Here is a 6,000-nt window from a genome sequence, read left to right as displayed (position 1 = left end):
GCCTGAGAAAGCCCCTAAGCAGAGTCACAGGTGCTTGTATTTGGGAATCATTGGGTCAGCATGTAAAGCAATGGTAAATTCCAAGGCTCTTAATACCATCTGCTACACACTAGTACATGGTGGTCAGAGATGAGACAGGGAGAAACAAGGGGACACCAATCTCAAAGACAGCAGTCCCAAGAAAGTTCAGGCAAATGATCGGGATGCATAAGGGTGGCTCCTTCTGGAAGATCACGGCCAGGCAAGGAGGGGAATGATTATCAGAGCCCTGGGTTAGGTAACAGGAGTTCTGGGTCTGAGTTCCTTCTCTATCACCTTCCACCTGGGAGCCCCCAGCCAAATTACTGGACGCCTGTACATCTCTGTTTCCTCACAAGTAAAATGTGCCATACCTGCTTACAGATTATAGAGAAGAACGAGTGAAATAACTTACAGGAAGCTCTCAGAAACCTGTGCAGGACCATGAAACTGTCAAGAGGAATGAGATGGTGGGGAACGAATTAGGAAGCAGTTTCATTCTAAAATGACTTTTTTTGTTTGTTTGCAACTAGGGAGTTTCAAAGATGTCTTCTATGAAGGCAAATGCCAATGTCAGGTGAGCAAACAAGCTTGAACACTGAGTTGTAAACATCTGGCTTGGGTAGGAAGTATGTGGATAGGATGCAGAAGTTGCTTCTGGCAGCAAGGAACCGACTAAGTACTGCCACTGAGACCAGCAAAGGCCACTGACTACAACACTGACAGGTGACACCTGGAGGAAAGGTGCTGGCGTGAAGCGGGAGATGAGGATTTCAGATTTTTTTTTTTTTTTTGCGGTATGCAGGCCTCTCACTGTTGTGGCCTCTCCCGTTGCGGAGCACAGGCTCCGGACGTGCAGGCTCAGCAGCCATGGCTCACAGGCCCAGCCGCTCCGCGGCATGTGGGATCTTCCCGGACCGGGGCACGAACCTGTGTCCCCTGCATCGGCAGGCGGACTCTCAACCACTGCGCCACCAGGGAAGCCCGGATTTCAGATTTTTAAAGATGGGGACCTGAACCTTAAAAGGAGTGAATTGTAATTCAAACACTAATACTTTTCACTTAACTTCTCCAAATCAGTCATCCCAATTAGACTTGTTAAACAAGGCATCAACTAGATATGAACTTTCTCCTGAAGTAAAGGTCAGAATTTTTGTTGTCAGAGGGTAGTCACAATTCTACATAAAATGCAAGTGTGCTGAGATAATCCTTGTACTGGCTCTTGCTGAGTATAATTGCTCCTGGTGCAAGTGTGAACTGTCACAAAGGGAAAATAAGAGGGTTGTCACAGCATCTTGGAGATGGAGTGATTTTCACCAGGATGTCTAATGTCTTTTTCTCAAGGGATCTTGATAATGGTATAATTTTCAGTGAACACTATTTAATGGAAAGAATTTTGTGAAGGTTTCACAAGATCTAAAGGCTCGACTTGCTGGTGCAGCCCATACACTGGGATTTTCCAAGTGTGGTGTAATAGTGCTCTGAAGAAAACCAGTGAATGAACTAATGAGGGAGGATGGTGCCTGTGATAACAGAGAGAATGCACGACCGCAGTTTTATTAGAGTCAAGTAATATAAAAATACCGTAGTGGGTCTATCTGGGAAGCCCCTAATTCCGAGAATAGGAAGGACGTCACTAGTATCTTACAAGTAATCTCTTCAAATAGAATTTCCCCCACTTTATCAGATTCCTCTCCCGCCTTATGCAAAAAGACTTTTATACCTCACTTTCTACTTGCCCGTTATTTCCCCGTCATTTACTAGTTTCCCCCACTTCATTTCTGACCGGTAAACTGCCAGTGACATTTGGCTTATTTTCAAACAGGCAAAAGAAGATACTGGAGTTTGCCAAATGATGATGCACTGTAACTCACTGCAATCCAAAGTCGGAACTCCAGGCAATTACTGCTGGGCTATGAGAGGTAAGAGCTTCCAAACAACATGACTTTATTTCACTGAATAGTAGCCTTTTCAGTTCTTTAGCACTGCCTCTACACCTCCTGGAGCACAGAGAAATAAGTCGGTGTCGATTTACACAGATTTCCTAAGTTCCCGTCGGCCAATTCTAGCTTAAGTCCTTTCCTCCTCTACTCTCCCAGCTGAGTACCTATAGGGATGCCTGGGTTTAGCAAACCCACCTAGAGTCTCTCCTCCTGGCCCCTCCATAAATATGTGGAAGGACCCCTACGACATCCCTTTGTATCTGTTAGCTTAGTCATTGCCTCACAAGAGACAGAAGTTCCCTTCAAGTTTTCATTTGCTTCACATGAAATAATGTATCTTTACTCCAAAGATGTTAGTCACCTACTCATTATTTCTTTCTGGAGCTTCTCTCTGAAGTTACATCTATTTCTCCAAGACTCTCGTATTCATCTATTTGGCCCAGAAGTATAATGAGTAGTTTAGGAGAAAACGATCACTAAGGATACAACGAGTGTATTACGTGTCTCTCCTACCTCACTCTCCGGAGGTTGACCTTGTTGGAGCTTGCAGTTGCTAAAGCAAACACTGTGAGGTTATGTCCCTTGACCTGACCTCTGCCTTCCCCTCCAGTCTGATCCATTGCTACACTTTCCTTTGCTCTCTATCTTCCAGTTTACTGAACTATCTTCAGTGTCCTGAATTTGTCATAGCCTCTGTTTCAGTTCTGTCCCATCTGCATCTTTAGGGTAATGCTAGTTGTTCAAAAGATGCTAGGAAGAACATATGTCTGCTGTCTTAGTTTGGGTTCACTTGAAAGCAGACCCTGAAAACAGACTTGGGTGCAGGTAGCTTATTTGGGAGATGGTCACAGGAAGCACGAAGAACATGTGCCTCATTGACCTGGTTACCCTGTGGGCAACTGAGCTCAGCGCCTCTGGGGGCCCTTTGAAGAACCGTGCAGAATGCACCTCAGAAATGTCTTCCCAGTGTTGGACACTGGAGCGTTTATCCACCCTCGTCCGCCATCGCTTGAGGGTTTTCTCTGGGACAGTAACTGCATCCTCCCACCCTAACTGTGCTTCTGGACTGCCCTGGAAGAAACAGCCTTGGGAAAAGCTTTGGGAAAAGTCCTGAGGCAAAAAAGCAGAGAGATGTGGAGAACTATGAGGTGGGGTGCTTGCAGCATGCACGGTACTGTCCACACAGCTGCAGTGGAATCAGCGGTGGGCTGAGGCACATGGTGCAGAGCACAAAAAGTGCTTTACCTTTTATTGGCCTCTTGATGGTTGCATCTTGTCGCCTGCTATGGACTGGACTCTGTGACAGGCACAAGATACAGAATGAGGAACGAAAGTGCATGGTCCTACCTCTCATGAAACTTAGAGCCGGTGGGGGAGAGAGACGTTAAACAACTAGGTAACACATTTAGTTATGAGGTATGATATCACCACAAGGAAACTGATGTGATCGGGAGTGCAGGCAAGGTGATGAGGATGGTGCAAACCGTGTAGGGCTTTGTAGAGAATATTAAAAATTTGGTTTTTTCCCCCGAGCAGTATCAGTAACTACTAAAGAGTTTTAATCAAGGGAGTGACATAAAATCAATCGTCATTATTCATAGGTTCTGTACTTGTGAATACTGATAAGGTCCAAAATTTATTTGTAACCTCCAAATCAAGACTCTCGGTGCTTTACTGGTCATTTGTGGACATGGGCAGAGAGGTGAAAAGTTGGAGTTGCACGACATGCATGTCCCCAGCTGAGGTTAGATAAGGCAACACCCTGCCTTCTTCTGTTCCAGCTCTAAAACTGTAAACAAGTGTCCTTTTTGCAATATATTTATTCAGTGCCACATTTTTCATATTTTTGAGACTTTTTTGTTGTTTAAAATAGTTCCCAAGCTAATGCTGAAGTGCTGCCGTGTGTCTCTAAGCACAAAAAGTTGCAATGTGGTTTGTGGGGAAAATACATGTGTCAAAGAAGCTTCGTTCGGCGTGAGTTACAGTGCTACTGGCTGGGAATTTAATGCTAATGATTCAACAATATATATTAAATAAGGTGTCTTTCAACATAAAGACATATTAAATAAAGTTGTGTGTTGATTGGTTGATGAAAATGTGACCAGAGGCCCACAGGAGCCTAAGTCTGTATTTCCCCTAGGAGCAGTGCTTCAGTTTTTGCGAATTCAGCGCTAACGGCAACTTCTAGAACATAACTACTGCGAATAACAAGTAAGGGCTCTAAAACAGAAATATAGATCAATGGAACAGGATAGGAAGTGCAGCGATAAACCCATACACGTATGGTCATCTGATCTTTGATAAAGGAGGCAAGAATATACAATGGAGAAAAGACAGCCTCTTCACTAAGTGGTGCTGGGAAAACTGGACAGCTACACGTAAAAGAATGAAATTAGAACACTCCCTAACACCATACACAAAAATAAACTCAAAATGGATTAAAGACCTAAATGTCAGGCCAGACACTATCAAACTCTTACAGGAAAACATAGGCAGAACATTCTGTGACATAAATCACAGCAAGATCCTTTTTGACCCACCTCCTAGAGAAAGGGAAATAAAAACAAAAATAAACAAATGGGACCTAATGAAACTTCAAAGCTTTTACACAGCAAAGGAAACCATAAACAAGACCAAAAGACAACCCTCAGAATGGGAGAAAATATTTGCTTGCAGACGAAGCAACTGACAAATGATTAATCTCCAAAATTTACAAGCAGCTCATGCAGCTCAATATCAAAAAAAGAAACAACCCAATCCAAAAATGGGCAGAAGACCTAAATAGACATCTCTCCAAAGAAGATATACAGACTGCCAACAAACACATGAAAGGATGCTCAACATCACTAATCATTAGAGAAATGCAAATCAAAACTACAATGAGGTATCACCTCACACCGGTCAGAATGGCCATCATCAAAAAATCTACAAACAATAAAAGCTGGAGAGGGTGTGGAGAAAAGGGAACCCTCTTGCACTGTTGGTGGGAATGTACATTGCTACAGCCACTATGGAGAAGAGTATGGAGGTTCCTTAAAAACCTACACATAGAACTACCATATGACCCAGCAATCTCACTACTGGGCATATAGCCTGAGAAAACCATAATTCAAAAAGAGTCGTGTACCACAATGTTTACTGCAGCTCCATTTACAATAGCCAGGACATGGAAGCAACCTAAGTGTCCATCAACAGATGAACGGATAAAAAAGATGTGGCATATACAATGGAATATTACTCAGCCATAAAAAGCAACAAAATTGAGTTATTTGTAGTGAGGTGTATGGACCTAGAGTCTGTCATACAGAGTGAAGTAAGTCAGAAAGAGAAAAACAAATACCATATGCTAATGCATATACATGGAATCTAAAAAAAAAACAAAAACGTTCTGAAGAACCTAAGTGCAGGACAGGAATAAAGATGCAGATGTAGAGAATGGACTTGAGGACACGGGGAGTGGGAAGGGTAAGCTGGGACGAAGTGAGAGAGTGGCATGGACATATATACACTATCAAATGTAAAACAGATAGGTAGTGGGAAGCAGCCGCATAGCATAGGGAGATCAGCTCTGTGCTTTGTGACCACCTAGAGGGGTGGGGTAGGGAGGGTGGGAGGGAGATGCAAGAGGGAGGAGATATGGGGATATATGTATATGTATAGCTGATTCACTTTGTTATAAAGCAGAAACTAACACACCATTGTAAAGCAATTATACTCCAATAAAGATATATATATATATATATATATATATATATATATATATATATACCTCCAACAAATAACGGATACCCAGAATAAATAAAGAATTCCTACAACTCCATAAGAAAGAGAAAGACAACTCAATAGAAAAATGAGCAAAAGACTTTAACACAGACTTCACATTAAAAGGTATCCAAATGGCCAATAAACTTAAGGAAGGGAGCTCAACTTCATTAGCCGCTAGGGAAAGGTAAATTAAAACCACAAGAAGATAACCTTCCTTTTCAATCCGTATGGCTGAAATTTAAAAGAAGGAGGCTAATACCAAATGGAGCAACTG

The sequence above is a fragment of the Delphinus delphis genome, chromosome X (assembly GCF_949987515.2).
Source record: "Delphinus delphis chromosome X, mDelDel1.2, whole genome shotgun sequence".
Classification (NCBI taxonomy): Eukaryota; Metazoa; Chordata; class Mammalia; order Artiodactyla; family Delphinidae; genus Delphinus; species Delphinus delphis.
This window is presented reverse-complemented; position numbering follows the sequence as displayed.